The following is a 24,210-nucleotide window of genomic DNA, read 5'->3' as shown; positions in this document are numbered from 1 at the left end:
GTCAAGGGCTACAAACAAAAATATGGTAGAGATTATGATGAGACATATGCCCCAGTTGCAAGAATGGAAACCGTGTGTGTTGTCATAGCAATTATAGCTCAACGAAAATGGAAGGTATTTCAAATGGTTGTGAAGTATGCCTTCCTAAATGGTATATTGAAAGAAGAAGTCTATGTGGAGCAGCCACCTGGTTATGAAGTTATGGGTGAAGAGAACAAAGTATATAGACTAAAGAGAGCTCTTTATGGGATCAAGCAAGCTCCAAGGGCATTGTATAGTAGGATTGACTCATATTTGATAAGAAACATCTTTAAAAAAAGCAATGGTGAGCCTACTCTCTGCATCAAGGCAGAAAATGAAAATGTGTTGATTGTTGTCTCGTATGTAGATGATTTAAATTTTACTGGTAATGGCAAGACTCTAGTTGTTGAGTTCAAAGAAGTCATGAAAAATGAATTTGAGATGACAGACCTAGGTCTCTTGAAATACTTTTGAGGCATAGAAGTAAAAAAAATGCATGATGGAATCTTTATCTCTCAAGAAAAGTATGCAAGGAAGATCTTGGAGAGATTCAAAATGTAGAATAGTAAGGCAGCCCCAACACCAACAATAGTATGTCTAAAGTTGAGCAAGGAAGACTCTAGCAAGAGAGTGGATCCAACACTATACAAGAGTATGGTTGGAAGTTTAATGTACTTGATTGCAACTTGGCCATACCTAATGCATGCAGTAAGTCTAATTTCTAGATTTATGGAAACACCAAAGGATTCTCATTGGCAAGCAGGAAAGAGGAGCCTAAGGTATGTGAAAGGTACCAAGGGATTTGGGATTTTGTATACTGTAAATGATGATTGCAAGTTAGTTGGTTATATAGATAGTGATTGGGTTGGAAGTTTAGATGATAGGAAGAGAACTTTTGGATACATGTTTCATATGGGATCGAGTGCAATTTCTAGGGCATCCAAGAAGCAACCTATTGTTTCTCAATCTACAACAGAGGTTGAATACATAGCAGCAAATGCAGTAGCATGTTAGGCTATTTGGTTAAGGAGGATCTTGACAGATTTGAATGAAAGGCAAGAGGATGGAAAAACAATCTATTGTGACAACATCTTATCAATTGCATTGTCCAAGAATACAGTTTTCCATGGGAGAAGCAGACACATAGAAATCAGATATCACTTCATCAGAGAGTTGGTGGACAATGGGGATATCAAGATGGGATTTTGTAAGTCTGAGCAGTAGCTAGTAGACATTTTCACAAAGCCATTAGGCATTGAAATTTGTGTACACCTAAGAGAGTGTCTCGGTATAGTTGATGTGGATTAGCTATGATCCTTGTTTTGTTTGGCTCAAGACAAAGGGGGAGTATTGGAATTTAATGCAGTGGTTGTATTGACCCTGGAGCCCAATGCCCACCTACCACCCTTGACGGATTACAAAACAACCAAAAAAATTAATACAGGTAGGTGAGTTTTCAAATTTGGAAAAAAGGAGGAAATTTTGTGTGGTAGAAAACAAAAAGGAATGTCTCAGATTAATTTGACCAGATAGAGAGAAGTTAGAGGAAGAGCAGAGCAGAGAAGAAAGAAGGAAAGAAGTTTGTGCTTATAGTTGCATGTGCTTCCCCTGTTCACTCTGTAAGTTTGTCATTATTGGATTTGACCTATTGAAGCAGTGATTGCTCCAAGCACCTTTGTGTGCAGCCATTAGAGTTACAGATTTAAATTTTTTTGGAGTATTGAAGTTGTTTGAAGTTTTACTAGTTTAGGGTTATATTAGGGTTTTTCTTGTTGAAGCCAAATGCTCCTAGATTTGGTAATAGTTTAAATCAAAGATTGAATAGAAAAGCAAGCAGGCATACTTGAATCTATTGTTCTTCCTCTTCTATTCATTTCATTTGAGAATTTTTTTTGAAAGGTTAAAGCTTGGTTCTCTGGTTTTAATGGTGAAAGCATTCACATTAGAATTCTTCTAAGTTATAAATTTTCTCAGTTGGAGCTGAGCTTACTTGACATCCATTATTGCCAAACTTTTTTTTCCTTGAGTGTTGAGCTAACTCGACACCTACTACATTCTTCTACAAGTGTTGAGCATCCTATCATTTGGCACCTATTTCCTATCACTCAGCACCATCAAGTGCTTAGAAATCTGTGACTCGGCACCTTCAAGTGCCAAGCAAAATTGGCACTTGGCACCTTCTTGTGCCGAACAATTTTTTAGTGCCGAGAAAATTTTAGATTTAGAGTTGTGAGTTTTTAAATTGAATTTTATATTTCTCACACAAAACATATTTCCTCTTATGCATTCATCTATCCATCCATGGTCAAAAGATGTGTGTGTAAATTTAGTAGCATTAAGATGTAGAGTTCTTGTAGAAGATCGAGATCATAATTTAGGAAATTGATATCTTCCCATCTATTTCCATCTTTTGATGCATGTTTGATCCACAAGATAATCTACTATATCCATTCTACCAGCCATTTTTTGAAATTCCTATTGAACTAAATAGTGTAAAACTATCACCTTTTAGACAAAATATGGTATAAGTACTTCAAAAGCTCCCATTACAAGACCTTTTTTTTTCACTTCAAGTTTTTAATATGAAGATTACTTCTAGTATTGTCTAGTCTAATTTTCATCTACTTGATGTACAACATCCTTCCTTATTTGAGTTGATTCATTCAATTATAGTTGAGAATGCATTGGTGAGTTCACTAGTATAAAACTGCAAATCTCATGACCTTCATAGAGAACATACTATTAGAGCTCCATGATAAGAGATTTCTCTTATGCATAATTTATAATTTTTTTTAAAGCCCCTCAAGAATTAACTCTTCAATAAGTAGAACATCAAAGTACTAAAAGGCAGATCATCCCATCATTCTTAACAAAAATTTACGTTGCTATCGAGTTAGCAATACCCAAATTCTAGATGATACCAGGGGTGCAACCATCTCAAGCATCTAGAACACATGATCCATGAGAGACATTTAAAGCACCTTGAAACATTTCTTAACACTAAATCATAATGAAAATAAAGTAACCTCCTTCATGTGATGGCTTGTGTCTACTGATGACATAATATTTAATCAAGGTAGGGAACAATAAGAATATCAACTTCAAAATATTGTAAGGAAAAAAATACCTAGCACATTTAATGTAGTTTGCATGTAAACGTCTATATCCAAAATATCGATGTGGAAATGGGCTCACCTTTAATCCCAAGTTATCTTATTAATCGCAGGCCATCTAAAAATAGAAAAGTATCTTTATCAGAATATGAGATGAGAAAAAGAGAATATATCCTACATTTTGGGTCTCTCTATTTGACCCATGTTAAAGTAAAGGATTAATGAAAAGTTAAAACATTGGAGACTAATCAATCTATACAATTGATACTAGAAGAACATTGCAATCCAACATATTGCAAACAAAACCACTCTAAAATTTGAAAGACTTTTGAAATATTCAATAGGAAAAAAGAGAAAAATGATTTCACACAAGACAATAAAAAGGGAAAATTAGGACCCAAACTCAATATCAAAATCCAAAAAATGACTTGTCTCAGCCTTTTCACGGGAAATAGAGAAGGGTAATTTTCCATGGTTGAATAAATTAAGAAGACCTATGAGAAGGTAAATTGAAGGACTAATATCAGTACACTATTTGACTGGATAAGATTTTTAACATGTACTATAATTAGCGAAAAAAATCATTTCCTCTAAATCAATGTCAAATCAGGCATTCTTCTTATTTGTCATATGAATGCCAAACATATTTCTTCCTTGGATATACCATATATGATGATTTTTGGTCCCCTTAATAATCCCCCAAATACAGTTCAAAAAGGCCATTCAAATGACAATGTAGATGGTCTCTACTATAAACTATTGAAGATGTGCCATTTAAGAAAGTTAGACATGGCACCTTGAAAACTAAAGCTATTTATTGAAGCAATAAAAATAGAAGAGGGGTAAACCAAGCCCACTCCAAGTTACTTCCCTAAGAAAATACTACTACAAAGCAAAATAGATAATGCTTCAAGACAATGTTAGGCATAATGGAAACAAATGACTTCCTTGAAGTTGAATGTGTGAACACTGAAAGTGCTAGCTTGTGGATTTGACCACACACATACCTATCCATTAATGCAAAAAATATGCCCCAGCAACCCAAGCATTAATGCACATAAAATTTAGCATGTCCCAACCTATGGAGGTTCTATGACTTATGCTAACGACTTACCAGAGATGAATGCACTTAGAGAATGAAAGCCTTCAAAAGATCTGGTCAATCTCAATGAAAAGAAGAAGAAAAAAGAAATCTACACCCATTGTGGTTAGAATTATTGTCTACAATCCAAAATTTCCATGCCCTACATTGTTGATCACATTAAGCATGCATTATACAAATATCTATTAGTCTTAGCTAACACAACTCACATGAGTCCCTCTTTAACTCCTCTGTAATGTTCAAATTGCAATGTAAGAACATCATTGTAACAAACTCTGAAAGGAATGTTTGGAGAATAAATGCATTCACCAGCTAAGTAATAGCTACTTTTGATCTACTAACTCTTGAGAAAGCCTATGATTGGATTGCCATCCAACAATAGAAGACTTAGAGATAATTTTACTTAAAATAAGAGGAAATAAATTTTACAAAAAAACCTGTAGGCTATTACATGTAGAGAAAATAAAGACATAGACTCCCTTATTTATAATTTGACTAAAAAATAACTAATACTAAATAATATACAAACAAATTACTTAAAACAAATTATAATGTATATGTGGTTAAGCTTGTCCATTAATTAAAAGATGAGCCCAACAAAGAACAACTTTACAATGCTTAACAGGGTTTCAAAAAGAGCAAGTGTAACATGAATCAAGAAATGCCTTATCCAAAGGTGTTGACCTTCATTATGACAAACCTCTAATGAAGTTTCTAAATGGTAAATAATTGTTATTGTAAATAGATCAGTTTAGTATTTCCCATTTTTTCTTTTGGCATAATTTTCTCTAGTCAAGGTCCATTTTGCTAATTATTTGGGAACTTTACCTCCTCTCATCTTATGTTTCCTATGGTCAAAATTTAATCTCATAATAGAAGATTTCTTCCATTTTCGTTAGGAAATCTTCAACTCTCACAATTTGGAAAAATGCAATCTTGACAACATATATAATCAAATTGCATAATTCAAATTCATAATAGTCCATAGATGCTCTATCAATAAATGGATATTTAGAAGACATCCTTACATATCTTTATTTCTTCAACTTAAAAGAAGCCCTTTCATAAGTTATTATAGATATCAACCTCTTCTTTGTCTAAAAGCTCCACTGCCCAAATCTAATAGAGATTACTATAACACATTTCAAATAAAAAGACTCTTCGGTATTGTTTGTCACATTGTAGAGCCCCCTAAAAGAGAAATATTACATAGGACATTACTTGAGTTTGGGACATTTCAAATGTACAATAGTCCTTCCATATTCTCTTAAACAACTAAATTTTATCCCTTCCATTTCTCTTGAATAAGTGGGTTCCATCTGTAAAATACATATACAGTCATTGGTCATATATAATGCCTACAACCTTATTAGTATTTACTATTTAGTCATACCCAATATTAAATAATTAGCATAATGGACTCCCCTTTTTCACACAAAAAACCAAATATATTGAAGGTCAACTTATCAGCCATATGATCATGATTGGGATTTGCATGTCCTTGAATGCATTGAACATGAACACGAGAATATACGCATGAGCAACCAAGAGGAATAAGAGGATTGATAGAACTAGTTTTTATGCACAAAAATATGAAAACTACTTACTCCACATATTACATGAAGCCAGAAGGGAGTAAGATATCAAGGTTATCAAAAAATGCACCCTTATAAGTCAACACGTAAGTATACAACCAAAATGTCCAACCTTATTTATATTGAATAAAAAAAGCTCAACTAACATAAATTTATGAAAATGGTTCTATTACTACACATAACTCTTTGTTACTCTTTCTTGCAAGTAAAAGCCTTTGTTAGGGCAAAGATAGTAGTTCATGATAAGTTAATTAAAATTTAAAAACTTTAAAAGGATCATTAACTAGTATGCATACCCCTCATTAATGAAATTCCATGCCAAATTTAGTAGTGTTGTATGAGCAAGTCCAATCTTGCTCAGAACTGACATAAGAGGACTATACGAATGTTGTACTATGAGCTGAAAATCCAATGTAATCAACAACATATGTTCAACCTCAAGAACACATTGCCTGTATTGTTCAAACTAATCCTGCAAGAAGGATTAGAGATGTCCACATATTTAGTTTCCAGATAAGTGTTCAAGTATAACAAAATTCTAATATAAGAAAAAGAGCACATCAGTGAAGAATTTTTTTTTAAATTTGTAGCATAATTTATCACCATATGTATAATTACAATTTAATTTATCGCATGGCTTCCTTTGAAAGAAGCATTGCACTGCATGCATATTTTCTTTACTCATGGATTGGACACAATCCAAATCCAAATTGAGCAAGATAAATCAAAATAGCAAAAGACATAGGAGGAGAATCTAACCTTTGGAAGTCGATAGTTGAAACTTGCTAGATCCTTCTCATGATAAATTTGATATGACATTACAAGAACATTGTTGAGAAGATGGGCAATCTCTTCAAACTTTGCAGCTAAAAAAAGGGAAGTTGTTGCAATTAATTGTAACAAACTAGTGAATGAAATTAGGTACCATCCCAATTTTTCAGTAAACATTACATTAATTGCATAGTATTCACAAATAAAACAAACATAGTAATATGCACTAAGGTTCTGAAATAGAAAAATTCCATAGCTATGTCTCTAGAGATAGTCAAGAGGACAATTTTCGCTTCTCTACTTTCTATGTTAAAGATCTAACCTTTATTTTTCAAACAAAAAAAAAGAAAGTACTATTTTTTCTTGTCTTCTTTCTATGTTAGAAGATCTTACCTATATTTTTCAAACAAAGAAAAAAGTACCATCTCTAAAAAATGGTATGTTTCAGTTGTCTGATGTCTAGAATATTCTCAAACAAGGTTTGAGTACATCCATTGGCCTCAATAAGAAGGCTTAAGTGAACAATGTATGTACTGACCATGAGAAATTAGTGGACTAGATAAAATGAATACCTTGATAAGAAGGTTTACGTAAATACTTCATGGATTGATAATGACAAGTTAGTGGAATGGCTGGCACACTACTGCCAATTGGACACATGATTGAGATAAGGCATTCAAAGGGATGTCCTAGATGACAAATAGAGTTTGGTTGTAATTTAAATATTAAAAATGACAAATTAGTGGAGTGGTTGGCACAACACTACCAACTGGAAACATGATTGGGATTAGGCAATCAAAGGGATTTCCTGGATGACAATTAGAACCCAATTATTATTTGAATATAACCAAATATCAAAAGCATAAAATTGAAGGTTTGTCTACAAAGTAATTTAAACTATTTTTTTGGAAAATGGGAATACCAGTAGTCAAAAAATAGATAACTTCAACTTTATGAAACATGACCACTAGGATTGCCAAGTTCTATTTGCTTCACAAACCTTTGGCAAAGTACAAACATGCTAAGAACATTGGCTCCTATAAAAACCTTCTTTTGGGCTAGGAATTGTATACCATTGTATTCTTCATTTTGTTGATCATCCAATCCATTTAATAGATTTAATTAACTTCCTCATTATAAAAGCACATCAAGAAAGAAAGGAAAATCAGAGGAGCTATCTCTTTATGAGCATGACCAATCTTTAACTAATATTAAATCCTTTTTGATTAATATTGGTTCGGTAAAAAAAGTGGAGAGATTCCTCAATAAACTCAATTTTCCATCATACAAGCTTAATGATTTCATCAATTTCCTTGTACTTTTTTGATATTCTCTATCGTACGCTGAAAAAAGCATGTGCTTAAGGAAATATTTCCATGTATTACTCACCTTCGATAATGCATTGTTTTGAAATATCAAAAGCATTTCACACCAGCAAAAATTTAAAGGTGAATAAGAGACAACCCATGCAAAGGAAGAGACAAATAAATTGTTTTTCCTGAATGCAAACTGAAAGGCCTTTCTAGTAAGTGGCAACCGATCCTTGGTCTGTATGAGAAGATGTTGTATCAGCTTAGGATCCTTAACATTATTGAACTATTTTCCAAGATTGAATTCATAAGAATATAGAAGACAAGGTAACAGGTAGTCTATACAACACCATAACAAAGACTTGGCACAAGGCCTTTAGAGTAGAGTTTGTATGTTAGTCAGACATTGGTATGGATGGAATTGAGGATGGTAAATATATTGTTCATTTCAAAAGGCCCATCTCTAGGCCTGTGATTAACTAAAATCAGCAATGTCAGGTGGGCATCAATGCATGTGCATTTTAATTTCAAATAAGTTAAACACAGAGTTGTACAAGACAAAAACACAAGTAAGAGGACTATTTATCAAGAAAATAACATCCTCTATAGAATGGGACAAAAGATATACTAAAAAAGCACAACAATATTTCAAAATGAGTATTTCTTACATGCATCATAAGAAGTCATGATGCGGTTGTTTATTATAAAAATTGTGGTTGTTGTACAGTCTGGTTGGGAACACTTTGAAGTACCATAAATAGATGATGGATGGAATGATATGAAAGAAGTTTCCTGAGAAAATAATTCAAATGATTTTGAATTAAAAGAACACAACTTGAAACCATAAAGGCAAGTTTGATGAGGTAACTAATTTGAATAAAGATTCCAAGAAAAATGAGAAAATAATGGATTCTTGTAGTGGTTGGGATGGAAATTTAAGCAATAAAAAGATACTTGGATCAGAGGGAATAATGATGGAGGTGTTATTGATACTTGGTTTCTCACTTTAGCCATCATAATGAAAATGGTGTTTCAAATCAATGTAGCAATTACAAGGTGGAAAAGGTAGATATGTGTGTAAAAGTTCAGGTCATCTCTAAACAACATCATATTCTATAAGGATCATGTGACATGAGAATAAATAGAAACGAGGTTTCATATGGTGCATATCTTAAAGATTACTATTCAGGTATTATAAAATGTAATGAAGACTATGTTGGTGCCACATTTTGAAGGTCATATCTATTTTCAGCTTGTAAAGAGAGCAACAAAAGCTGTGTGAATGCATCTGAGACTATCGATTTGATTGGTTCAAGAAGAAATAGAAGCAATATTTGCAAATATGGATGGGAGATGCTACATAGAAAAAAATCAAAAGAATATGCTTCAGATCTTATATTGATCTTGTTTGAAATAAAGGAAAGGTCTCATCAAACATATGTTGAACAAGAGCAAATGATAAAGCTTGGGAAGAATAGTTTGAGCAATTACTCAAATAATTAGAGGGAAAATAATCATAACAGAGCCTCAACTAGCAAAGGGAAAAATAGGTGAAATAAGAAATACCCAGAACCAACTCAATGGCTACCTAAAGTTGTTGCAATGAAAGGAAAGATGAAGTCTTGTATCAAGTCATTTCAAGTAGCTATAAAACCCTTAAAATATCTTATTGGGAAATTGTTATCTTTAATGGAGCCACGACTAATAGAGGATCACATAATCAAAGATCTGTTTACAAACATATACCCAAATATATAAATTAAAAATAAAAACTATTTTGTGTTGAGGATTTTGTTATCTACAGAAAAAACTATGAACTTCAGCAGTAAGGAAATGCATGGAAGAAGTAAATATTGTGATCTTCATTAGCAATTTTTTGCATCTGTAGTAGAGATGTTACAAATTAAAACCCAATTAAAGTTATAGTCATGAGAAGATGGAGCCTAAACTACTATAAGGAGATGTATGACATCCAGAGATGTAAAGCTAAAAGGAAAATATATAATGATTTTGTGCTTTCACTAAGTCCAATTTGGGTTTGAAAACCTAAAATGTATTTTAAAAAAAGACTTTGATACAAGAAATGGAAAAGAAGATCAGAGCGCACATTTTCCAGAAGAAGCTCGACCACTCCCAAATTATCCATGTAAAAAATGGTGACAAACAAACAAGGAACAACACTGGATGCATTTTTCTAAGAAAAAATGACAAAATTTTTACACATTCAAAACCAGAATGTGGGTGTTGTTGGACCCACATTAGATTCAAACCAAAATAGAAATGGCTATGGGTCATCAAACAACATTTACTAGCCCATATATTGAAGAACCACAAGAATAACATCCATTTGCTAATCTTGTTATAGCCATAGCAGGGTTCGAATCCACTTTTGACACTAGCCCTACCCTCTACAATAACCATGTGAAAATTCACAGAAAACCCAAATGAACCCGCGTGTGTGAAAGACATAAAGTGAGAGATTTTTTTTTTCTAAAGATGTATAAGCCCTGTCTTGGTCAAAATTTTGACCACCACCCCCGTGTTGTTCAAAATTTTGACCAACATGAGGATTACATGTAAAAAAAAGAAATTTTTTCCTTAACATTCTAACCAATCTAAACTTATTTAGTTGATGTTAAAAAATTTTGCTAGAAAAATGAGGTTAAATATAGAAGTGTCTTATACGTGTTGATGTGTCAAAGAAGCCTTTTGGGGTCCCATTAATAAGAATCAAAATTTTAGTTGTTGGAATACATTGATAGATAAGATTAATCCACTAGTTCAAGAGAATTTGAATGCTTCTAAGGTTTTGCATAAAAATCTCTACTCAATCGTATCATATGCTTTCTAAATATCGAGTTTCATGAACATGTTTGCCATTTTATTTTTATTGGCAAAGTGTAATATTTCTTGCATAATGAGTATCACATCTAGAATTAATCTTCCTAGTGCAAAACCCATTTTCTCTTCTAATATAAGCTTAGGAAGAAGCACATTCATTTGATTAGCTAAAATTTTGGCTTTAATCTTGTAAATTGTGTTGCAAAGAACTATGGGTCTAAGATCCTTTGGGTTTTTAGGATCATCTCTTTTTGATATTAAAGTAAGAAATGCATCATTAATTGCTGATAGTAATGACCCACCATTTCATGATGCTTCAATAGCTTTCCAAAGGTCAATCTCAATAATATCCCAAAATTTTTGGAAGAAGAAAGCCTGGAATCCATCTAGACCTAGAGAACTATCAAGGTTCATGTTGAATAACACAAATCTAACTTCTTCCTGAGATATGGGTTAATTTAATGCTTTATTATCTTCTATATAAATCACTTTTGGTATATCTTCAATCATTTTTGCTTGAGCTATGATATTCAAACTTTCAAAATTATTTAGTAAATTATAGAAATGACCTACAAAAATATTTGATATACTATTAGGGTTTTTAGTGATTGAGCCTAACGAGTCTTTAATTTTAATAATATTCCTTTTAGCTCTGTTGTGGAAAGTACTATTAAGAAAAAAAATTGTATTATAGTCTCCATCTTGTAGCCATTTTTCTCTTGATTTTTGCCTCTAGATGACTTCTTCTTTTGCTACAATATTTTCCTATCTAGGGAGAGGTTCGTTTTCTACGAAGAAGTTTTCATTATTTATAGCTTCTTTAATTACTTATGTATTTAATTTTTAAGTTTTCTTTGATGTCTAATTTTTCTTTAAATATATTGGTGAAATGTTCCTTATTCCATTTAAGTATATTTTCTTTAATTTTTTTTCATCTTAGAGACAAATATATACACTTTGGAGCCTTTAAAATTGCCTTGATTCCACCATTCTCTAATGAGCTCCATCAATTTTTTGTCTAAAACCCACATTTTTTCACATTTAAAAGGATTTCTAATAGGTTTATTAGGTTCACAAAATTCAATCCTAATAGGATAGTCGTTTGATCCTACTATAAGTAGAATTGAAGCTTCAATATCAATATCTAGATCACTTAATTCTCCTTTGAGAAAGAACCTGTCCAATTTCTTAGCAATAAAAGAAAAGTCTTTCCTTCTATTCTTCCATGTGAACTTACCATTATTAATAGGTATATCAAATAGGTTGTTAAGGTCTATCCATATTTAAAATTTAATTGATTCTTGTGAAATTTTTGGATGCCTCCAAATTTTTCATCTATATTCATAATAGTATTAAAATATCCACCTATAAGAATGAGTTAATTCTTGTGATTTTTAATAAATAGACTTATTTCATTCCAAAACAATTTTTTGTCTATGTTATGGCTCGGACCATAGATGTTTATTAAAATTAGTTGTAAGTTAGTCTTTATGCAATTAATTCTTCTACTCATCCATGAGTCTTTTGATTTTAGAATATTTAGGGTTACTTTATTAGGATTCCAAATCATTCCTAATCCCCCTAAGGCTCCTCTATATTTATTTCTTTGCTAGCTTAATTCTTTCTTCCTTATTCCATTTTGTTTCTTGTAATATAATAATTTCATAATCAAATTGTTTTAAATTATGTTTTACTAGTCATTTCTTGCTAGGTGCATTTAAGCCCCTAGCATTCTAGGTGGTGATCTTCGTGCTACTGTGGGAAGGTTCTTCCCCTTCCCAAGATTAAGTAGTTGACTTATCTCTTGTTGTTCTTTTGCCTATCCATATGCTTCTTTGAGTTTATTAAGAGATTTCCTTCCTCTCTTAACTTTCCTTCTACCATATTTGGGAGTACTTATCCATTCTTCATTCATCATAATACCTAATATCCCTATGTTCTAAGCATTAATTGTAATTTTAGATTGCTTACCTTCTTCCACATCTTTTTCTTTTTTTTTCTAATTCTTTCATTATCTGATCTACAAAATTTATTTGACCACCTATATCTATATTATCTACTAAGACTGGTGCACTCCATGTTCTACCCAAATCTTCTATATATCCTTGTCTTAAAATTGTTCTATATTCAATTTTCTATACATCTTTACTTCTATCTTTGATGAAATAAACAAACACAATCTAATCTAGAAAACTCAGTACTTTACAAATGGATTGTGGAAATCTGTTACTGTTAATCTTTACTTCTCTTATGTTCATCCTCAATGATTAATAAATCTCTTCTTAAATCTTCAAAGGTGTATTTATTTCTACCTAATTTCAAAACTCACTGCATTAGTTCCTCTTTCTATTCATTACTGCTTTTATGAATATTGTCTAGGTTAAAAACTTGGATTAGCTCATTTGTTAGAAGTTCCAGGTTCTCTTTTTCAGCCTCATTTGAAATTAACATTTCCATATCATCAATCTTTGACATATCATCATTGAAGAAGTCATGAAAATCTTTTGTTAGTATTGTTAGAGTAAATAATTAATTATTAATTATTTATTCTATTGCTTAACCTTACTTAGGTCATGCATTTATTTAATATTTCATATTTAATGCATGTAGTGGTTAGTTGTTGACAACACGGGAGTTTGTTCCCTTCTAGTTGTCACACTTATCTTCTACCACCTTCCAGCTTGTTCTACAAGCTTCCATGAGGCCCTTTTAAACAGTCTCTCTCTCATTGTAAATCAATCCATTCACATAGCAATTTCATTTTCCTATTGTGAAATATTTTCTCTTGCATTGTTTGCTTCAAGCTCTTGCTCTTTTGGTTTCTCTTCAGCAAGCTATTTGCATGTAGGTGATCTCGGCAACTACGGAGTTGGATTTCATCAACTCCTACATGGTATCAGAGCCTCCCTGCTGCTTCTTGTTTGAAGGAATTTTGAAGCCATGATTTGAAGTCACAAACCCTAGTTTGTTTGTGTAATTTTTTCAAATTAGGGTTAGAGCAAATTTTTGAAGCACTTTCAGCCCAAACAGACATCACCATTGGATCTGAAAGGCCATTTACAGTCAAAATTCATATAAAACTTTTCATTTTTGGAGACAGAGCTCTGGAAGGCCAATTTTTTTTGTTTCGGGGTCTGGCCGTACCATCGTACGGATGCGCGACAGTGCAAAAATAAAAATATATATATTAATTTGGCATGAAGATCTCTGAGGACACCTATTTTCCATGTGAGTCAAGATCCCTTGGGATCCCAAATGACTTCTTTCCTTAGATGCCTCTGTTCTTGTACATGGGGTATCTTTGTCTAATTTAAAATCTAACCTTTGACTGCCCCTGCTATTTCTCATGCTCATAGGTAACCTCTTGTGTCTGGTCTTTTTAAATTGATGTGCTATTTTCTTTAAAACTTGCGTGGAGCTAGGACATTGGATGCATGGGTTCTTTTGACTTTAACTGTTGACTTTCATTTTTTGGAAACAAGCTTTGTCTGTGTGGATTCTTCTAAATGCTTGTGTGTGAGCTCTCTTAGCAATTCCCACCATTACTTCTAAATCTCCCTTGTTTGCAACTTACTCTGCCTGTGGCTTTGATTTTGGATGGCTTCCAACCTCTTTTTAAAATGGCTCCTTCCTTTTTACGTAGGCCTCTTTCCTTTTAGCTGAGTCAACTCCTTTTTAGTAGATGGCTTGCTCTATGGATGCCTCCAATTCTTTGAATGTGTAGTCTTCCCTATATACCATGTCCTCTTTTCTTGGTATTGAAAAACCACCTTCTTTGTCTAGCACTAGTGACCTTTTTAACCATGGCTTTAATCTCCTTTACATGTGTGCAGGTTCATCCTTTTATCAATGCTACGTGGGTTCTATTCATCCTGCGACAACTTTCCTATTTAAGGTGTGTTCTTCATATGGTGTCCTCTATATTAGTGTGGATATCCCTTCATCATGTGCAAGTTCTTCCTTATTTCCATTTTGTAGGATCTTTCCCTTTTACAATGGTTGCTCCTCTCTCTGGCTACCATGGAGTTGTTTTGATTTGTCTTTTGCATGAATGTAAGCTTTTCACCAATAAGCTTTTCAACAACATCCTTCTCCCAGAGTGGTAGGTATGTTCCTCTTTATTGAATTGGACATATACATCAAGCAATATGTCTTCTTCTAACATGCCCATTATATCATAATCCTTTATTGATGCTTATCATGATAGCCCTGTGTAGTGAGATATTGTTATCTTCTAACTTCTCAAGATGTGGAAGCTCATCAATGCATGACCAACACTTTTATTTTGATCATCTTCAGTGTGCGTAACTACCTTCCATAGTGTATTCTTATATATCAACATGAGTTTTTATAATCTCTTCAAATTTTCATTTTAAAACATTCAAGATTCCATTTGTATTATTATATTTATCAATCTGATGGTATCAGTCGGACCCCAAGGTGGGTCCAACTAAAAAAAAATTTGTTTCCAAACAACTGATTATGCCAAACTGATCCAATAACCATCTTATACTATCTTGAGAAGAATCAATTAGTTCACATCACCCTTTACCATTTTAAAACTTATTTCACCTCTTTCTGCAACTGCAGATTTGGTGCTAGGAGATCCCTTGACTGGCCTTAACAACTTACCCAAACACCTGACCAGGCCCTGAGATTGGACACACTAGTTCTCTATTCCACATACTCCTATACTATCAAATCTTGTCTCATGAAAAATTTGAGGTCAAAAGATATTGACCGTCAAATTTGACCTCTCAGAACTACCTACAAGAAAACATGTCAAAAAACACTAAATCTTGTTCGGATTTGGCTTTGAAACTTGGGCAAATGGACACTTGGGAAAAAAAAAAATGGGACACTAGTTCTCTGTCATGAGGACAATATGGATTTGCAATTTGGGCTCATTAAAAATAATAGGACACAAATGGCAAGTGGTCAAATTGAGCTACTTGGATTTTGTAGATTGAATACACTTGACAGAAAACATTTTTTGCAAATGGAATTGACCTAGAAAAGTGTGCAAATGGATTCATCAAGACTTGCAAATTGGCACACTTAGAGTATTTTTGGAGGAAAACACATATGGTACAATCCATTTGATCTTACCAATCACTGGATCAAAGATATAACATCATGAATAGGGGTTTTGAAAAATCTGCGAATGCTGACACTAGTAAAAAGATAGAAATTCCATTTGGAATCACATTTGAAAAATGATTCATCATAAGCTGAAACTTGAAACATAACACGTCCCAAACCCCTACAATACAATGCAAAAGGAAATTTCACATTTTGGTCAACTGGGTCAAAATTATAACATGTCAAACAAAGGCCTTCTAGAATTATGTGCAATTTGCAAATGAATGAAAATAGTAAATGACCAACTTTGAGGGATTTAAAACCTAGTCAAACAGATTCAAAATGACTCAAAATCTAAAACATAGGTTCTCTAGTGTGGACACTAAAAATTTGCAAAGTAGGGAGTCATGAAACAATAATGGGTGTGAGATATTCACATGCAAAAACAACCTCCTATCGCTATTTGACACTTAGGTGAAAATGTAGATTTGACACTAGCTCAAAATAAGACTTCATGAAAAGAAAAAGAATGTCGATTTAGCTTCATGAAACAAGTGGATATGCTAAATGGAAGGTGTTAGAAACATTAAAAACCTCACAGGGCTCAAAGGTACAACTAGGTACACATGCATTTATGGGCATTCAAAGGGCTTGATATTCTCAAAATTTGCAAAACTAGGGCTACAATTTTGAGCGCCAATAGACTCTTCATTAGAAGTTTGTTTGATAGGCTCGGGAAAAGTGATATTATTCCTCTCAAGAATTTATATGGAGTGGTCAATTTGTTTCTTCAAACATTTATGTTGATCATGGCCCAGTGTTTTATAATAGGCACATTTGACATTTTCTTTCTTAGGCTTATTGCCCTTGGAAGATGGGGTATCTATAGTTGTTTTTGAAGCAATTGGTATATGATTCTTCTTTTCCTTGCTATTATTTTGTTTCTCATCCTTACTATTATTGTTACTACTTTGTCCTTTTTGTTTTTTTTTTCCTTGGTTGGTAGCCAAGGCATGTAACTTAGAGGACTTTAGAGTGCCCATTTGGTTTAGCTTTTCATGTTCTTGAGTGAGATTAACAAAAAAATCATCTAAAGATGACACGGTGAATTGAGTGCCAAGTGCACCCTTAGTAGCATAGAAGGTAGAGACAAACACAAAATATTCTAAAATTAGCTTAGAGAGAATACTAAGAATCAATTGTTCATCTTTCTTTTCAATTCCACATTGTTTTAACTATAGTCTTAATGATTTCAATTTAGTGGAGAAATCTTGGATTGTGTTGAAATTTCCTGGACTTAAACTAATTAGTTCATTTTACAACATATGACCCCTCATTGAATCTTGTGTGCCAAATAATGTTTCTAGCTCTGTCCATATTTCATTTGGTGTATCCAAAGACTCAATGTGAAATACTATGTTAGGAAAAATAGACAAACACAATGTTCCATATGCCTCATCATATTTGTTCAACCACTTAGGCTTATCTTCATCTTTATCAGGTTCAGTTTCAAGTCCCATAGTTATCCTATTTAATCTAGCTTTCCTTAAGTGGATTGTCATGCATGATTTCAACTCAAAGTAACTGTATGGAGTTAGGATGGGCATATTTGTTTGATCCATGATGAAGAAATGTAGATAAGAAATGCTAAAAACAAGAGAACCCAACTACGATAATGACCCCCCTTTTTACTCAATCGAAGAACTCCCCTCAAAGAAATATGATTTGGCACTTTATTTTAGTACATTTACAACTACCACTAGTAAGAAATATTAAGTGGTCTTGATTTCAATGCATTACAAAATCCTCATGAAGAGCATATACTGAAAGTGAAACTTGGCACAATACACAAGGAATTAAATAGCACCACTACGATCTACTCAAAAATTTTTGCACTTTCAAAAAAAGAATTGCCTCAATATAAGGTCCTATGAGAAAGTTATGATCCTATGAAGTTTCTAAAATGAGAATTGTGTAAAGTCACAACTGAGAATCGGAAATTTCTAAAACATTTATATATGAAAATCAAAATATGACTGCACTAGTGGATAGAGCACAAAAAAATAGCCAAGATCATAACAAGAATCATTGAAATCAGAGTCTATATCAGAAAGAACGAGGCATTTGAGAATTGTGTTCAAATCTACAACTTCCAATGGAGAGGGGTATGGCTGTACCTTTTCATCCCCGATTCTACAAACTATATAAATTTCATCTAAGAAATAGAAGATACCAAGATGGTTTTTCGCTACTGCAAACAAAACCCAAAAAGTATTTTTCTTTCTAATGTATAGAAGATGTAGTTGTAGTGTAAATAAGATGCCTTTAGGAACAAAAAAATCCTCAACAATGAAAAAACCACCCCAACAACCAAAAGATGTCATGAAGAGACTGAATCAACTACCTAATTCAATAAATGGCATGCTAGAACCTACAATATTGATTGAAATCACCAAATATGCAAGTTGGTTGTCAGATTTGAGATTAAAACCCTAGTTTTGCAACTTGTATGATGATCTCTGATCTTGGTCAGATGAAAGTTAAATCTTACTTTCTTAAGCATCCTGGACATGTTGGAACAACCAAAAATGTTGCTAGTATAACCAAAAATTTTGCAATCACCCAGATTTCATAAAACACATGTGTAAACCCTAGAGATTGAAAAACTACATTGACAAGTGACATGTGATACCTACAAGAGAAAAGAAAGATTAGAAACCTTATATGCTTCAATATCAAGTAGAAAATCAATGATAACACAACATAATATATTGTAGATTTCTCAAGGCCAAATGAAATAGCCAAGAGTGTGACATTATCAACCTATTTTCTCTTGTCCTCAATCATCAACTAAACATGAATGAAGATCACATACTTATATAAGTCAATATGGGTTAAAATTACTCTATTATAAAGATTAACTTTAAATTACATGTGTCGTAACAAAAAAATGTATACACATATCAACATAGATGGATTCCATGCCTCTGCATGCCCCTCCTCTCTCGCGTCAAGGTATGTAGCCTTTGTACATGCATCTAGTGTATCATCCTCCTCAAATACAAACTAATACTTACAAAGATTTCCTGTGGAACCCAAAAAAATATTCTTTCACATTATCCAAGTATGAGGCACACAAACATGTGATGAGCTCGTAGATGATAAACTTGTGCTAGCATCATCAACATGAGGAGGCAACACTGACCTAGCCTAGAATATCAATAGGCTACTGAATCTATAGATGGCTCTAATAGTCTGATAGTAGGTCTCTATAATGATATCAAGATGTTACACTAGGAAAAGGGTCCATGCTTAAGAGTTGCTCCTCCTACACTCATGTTGGGCCTCATGCTCTAGTAGTTCACCTTGAGGTGCAACACAAATTTGGCATACAATTTTTTAATGAAATAAAATGGCACCTCTAAATTTTTGTGTGGAGGTTTATCAAAAACCATTGACCAATGATCCCAAAATTTTGCGCTCATATCTTCATTTGTGCACTATTTAATTAATAATCTAGGCTTTTTACAATCTACTATTTTACCAGTTTTTGGGTGCACAAAAAGGTTAATTATATCATCTTTAGTTATTTTTAGGGTCCCAACCTCATCATAGTTAACCCAACATCAAACATGGCATGAATTTTCCCATGCCAGTGAAGAGAAACATTTTGTTCATTGGTAAGAGTTTTATTATTATCCATTATGTCGTTTAACATGGATAACATGGGAGCCAATGTAGGTATGTTGTTATATGTGGTTTGTAAAACTCTCAGTTCAGTGATATTTTCTTCTATCATATCTTCAATTCAAGGAGGGTTTTGAGGGGGTAGGAGATTGTTTGGTGGATTTTTTTAAGGTGGTAAAAGATCATATTATGGAGGGCTTCAAGGAACATTATTTCCTATCTTAGTTTAATCATTTGGGTCAGCCATATCTATTAAATTGGTAAACAATATTTCTATTTTAAAAAACCTTTTTAAAACTATTTTTATTAAGAAATACCTAATTTTCAATAATTTATATTTATAATACATAACTTATATTAAAATTCATTCAAAATCATAAAAAAGAACAAAAAAAAAAGTTACCTATATCGTATACCCATTCCTATATCTAATACCTGAAACAGAGGCAACACAAACCAAACTCAAATACCAATGCATCATTAGCTCTTAGGTTTTTGTTTTTAATTCTGATTTGCAAGTTTTAGGTACCCAATGTCATATTGGATACTTGATATTATATTGAATACCTAATAATCGATTGAATGCCTGATAAGGTTTGGCTCAACTTTTTATCCTTCATATCAAGATGGGTGGAAAAAAGTCAAAGAAGATTTTGAATTGCTTTTAGACATTTTCAAACTACAGTTTTTCCACGTTGCCACTTTTAGGCACACCATGATCCTTTACATACCCACATATACAAGATTATTTACAAGTCTTTAAAAATACATGACTCTAATTGTATAGATTAACTTGGTCACAATGATGATCGACCAACTTTTTCTAATATATGACTAAGTGTTTGACACTAATAAATATCAAAACTAGAGAGATCAACAATCACCTCCTTTAACATTGGTGGAAAATCGCTTTTTCATGATTACATCATTACAATATAATTCAAAAATTATAGTACTCCCCCATGCCTGTGGCTTGGTCCATATAAGACTTACAAAAACTCTTTATTTTACAACATACTTATATATATATAATGCACATATGTTACATAACTCAAATAGTTGGATGTTGCTTGTCATACATTTGATATGATTTCTTTCATTTATCTCATTTGAGATTTTTATCTTTGATTTTATTATTTTTTAGCATTATTTTACTTTCTACTACTAGGATTGGGAGAATAGAATCAAATCATATTTACCCATACATGACTTATGAGTTTTGATAATCATGGAAAGAGAATGACCCCATGTGGTTTTGACAAATTTTGAGACTTGAATCCTAATCTCCAAATTTATAACTAAGTCAATTAAACTATCAGTGATAGAAATATTATGATATGATTATACTAATTTTTTTGTTGAAGCTAACTCTCATTGCATGTCCTCCAAATTAGGTATCAACATTGATTTTATGGCTCGATAAGCTTGGCCCTCATTCATTAATCTATTGTGTCTTTCTTGACCAACCTCCCATATGTAAATAATAATCTCTTACAATGCATTCATCTATATTCAACCAATTGAGAGATAGAATGCCTTGAGGATTTTAATTAAACATTAATCTTTTGAATATTTTCTTGAAATTAATTGGGCAATATGGGCACATCACAACAAATGTTGTATAGATCTTACATTTTCTTAACAAGCTCTTCTAGATTTTGTACAAGTGTCGATAGTTGAATTTTCCTCAATGAAATTGCATAAGAAACTTTCTCTAGTACCTTTTTCTAAAACTTTTTCTCTGATTAGGCCATTAATTTTTCGTTTGCTTCTATATCCTTAGTATTGACATTCTAAAAAAAAGTCACTAATTGAGAGATAATAGGATCATGTTCATTAATATTTTGAATATCAAATGCATCAGAAAATATGTCTTTGATATCATACAATACTTTCCTTTGTTATTGTTCTCTTCTCATCTCCTATTATCTTTTCTTCCTTGCCAAAATGACTTGCAAGATTATTGTTTGTTCAAATGTGAGTTTCTTCAAATCCCAATCAGGCACTTCAATGACCCCATCCAAGATAACAAATTTACCTAGAGAACTAATCTTCTTCTAACCCTTTCTCTTCTTAGGAGTGTTGTTGCTTGGCTCAGCTAGGGCTAGAGTGGGTGAAGGGGTTTTGTTTCTTGGTTTGACTTGTGTATTAATGAAAGTGACAAAAATAGTAGCACTCAACATGATTTGATCTATAGGGGCTTCCCCCTATTGTGCTAGAATGAATCAATATGTGTATTTTTCAAATGAAAGTTTGAAATACCTAGATACATAATGAAAATAATTTTACTAATGCATTATTCTTGTTGATGATTTATTAGGAAGGTGAAATAATGAGAAGGGGGGGGGGGGAGATCAGTATCATAAAACATTGAACCTTCAAAACAACTTAATACTAATCATCACATAATCCATTTCAAATCTAAATCCTACATAACATAATACATAAATTCAAATGTTGAAATAGATCTAACTATGTTTCACATCCATTAACATGAAAATTTAAACACATAATTCATAAGATTTTGGTAACCTAGAAACCTCCAAGGTAAAGGTAATACTAGGGTGGGGATGATACCTACAATTCTTCACTATGTAGTAAAACAATTTTCCTATTAGAGGTACATATTTGAGCACTTCGGATGATCTACCATGTGAGAGGTTTTCCATGTAAAGAGCTTTGTAATATTGTTAGGTCTACCTTGATTAAATGATTTAACACTTGAAGTGAAGTCAAGAATCTATTAAGAGATTTACTTAGGCCTTTTAGGACCACTTTGTTAAGAGATTTACCCTAGTTCACTTTACCAAAATGATTCAACACCTGATCCTTTGGTTTGCACTATCACTGTTGATTATGGATCTTCTCCTTCCAATCTATGATCTAATCTCCTATCTGATATATCTTTAATACTCTCTTCAATGCTTAATCTAGTCATTAAGCTCTATTACTTCACAACTTTCTCTTGGAGTTTCCAAAACCTAACCCCCTCACATATGATACTCGACTTCTCTTTTGCATACATCATTTCATTATAGAATATGGTTTGGATCTTCCCTTTTATCCTCTTCATCTAATTGGTTGTTTTCCCTTCATAGGCATCAATGATCCATGTCAAAACATGTGACAACCTTTATAACAAACTCTATGACCATTAGATATTATTTACATGTTGGCTCAAAATGGTTTACCTGTAAGTTTGTTCCATTTCAAACATTCTTATTCAAACCATAATACTTGGCACATACTATCTTTGATGCTTGGTCATAACTGTTCTTCCTACTAGTACTTGGCCTCAAATAGCTTGGTAAATTGAATATGACTTAACATCCATATTAATGTCTTCTTGGAATTTACTAGACTCGTCTTCCATATGAATACTCAGTGACCAAAGACTTTCTTGATAGCTATAGAGCTCGGCATATACAAGATTATTTACAAGTCTTTACAAATACATGAATTGACCTATATAGAGTAATTTGGTTGTAGTGATGACTAATAAACTTTGTCTTATATATGACTAATTCTTTGACACTAATAAAAAACAAAACTAAAGAGATCAATAATCAGCTCCTTTGACATTAGTGAAAAAAATACTTTTTCATGATTATATCATTATAGTATAATTCAAAAGTGATAGTACTCTCCCCTATGCCTATGGCTTGGTCCATATAGGACTTCAAAAAAAAATCTTTTACAACATACTCATATATACAAGGCATATGTTACATGACTAAAATAGTTTGATGTTTCTTATCAAACCTTTTTTTTGACTTCTATCATTCATCTCATCTAAGCTCTACATCTTGGATTTGACCATTTTAAAGCATTCTTTTTCTTTCTTCTTTCTTATCCCCCTTGATTTTGTCACTTATTCTTGCTGCTAGGATTTGGAGGATGAAATCAAACCATATTTAACAATAAATTTCTTATGAGTTTGGATAATCATGGAAATCAAATGAACTCATGTGGATCTAACTAATTCCAAGACTTTAATCTTAATCTTAATTAGTTTTACATATCTTATATTTTCTTAACAAGTTCTTCTAGATTATGTACACGTGTCAAGAATTGAACTTTCCTCAATGCAATTACAAAAGAAACTTTCTTCACCAACTTTTTCTCAAAGTTTTTCCTTGACCAAACCATTAATTTTTCATTTGTTTATATATCCTCAGTATTAACTTTCTCAACAATTTTTACTAATTGATTGATAATAGGGGCATGTTCATTAACAATTTGAATATCAAATGCCATTAGTTTTTTATTTGTTTACATTATTCCATGTGTTCTTTTGGCCTCTTTATTTGATTGGTTTTTTTATCCTTCATAAGGATTGATGATCCATGTCAAAATATGTAACAAGTTCCTTTATAAAAAACTCTGCAATCATTAAATATTATTTACATGTCAACTTAGAATGGTTTGCCTCTAAGTATGTCCCATTTCAAATATTGTTGTTCAAATTGTGTTACTTGGAAAATACTATCTTTGATGGTCAGTCATAACTATTCTTCCTACTGCTATGCAACCTCAAATAGCTTGGTACCTTCTATATGACTTGAAATCTATATGCTCTATCTTCTCAAAATTTACTGAACTATTCTTGAATAGGAATACTTGGCGACCAAAGAATTTATTGGCCCCTGTAGATCTTGGTATATACAAAATTATTTAAAAGTCTATAA

Source organism: Cupressus sempervirens, chromosome 9 (assembly GCF_028749045.1).
Source record: "Cupressus sempervirens isolate cs-2001-9-10 chromosome 9, ASM2874904v1, whole genome shotgun sequence".
NCBI lineage: Eukaryota > Viridiplantae > Streptophyta > Pinopsida > Cupressales > Cupressaceae > Cupressus > Cupressus sempervirens.
The sequence above is the reverse complement of the archived record's forward strand: the minus strand, read 5'-3'. Positions refer to the sequence as shown.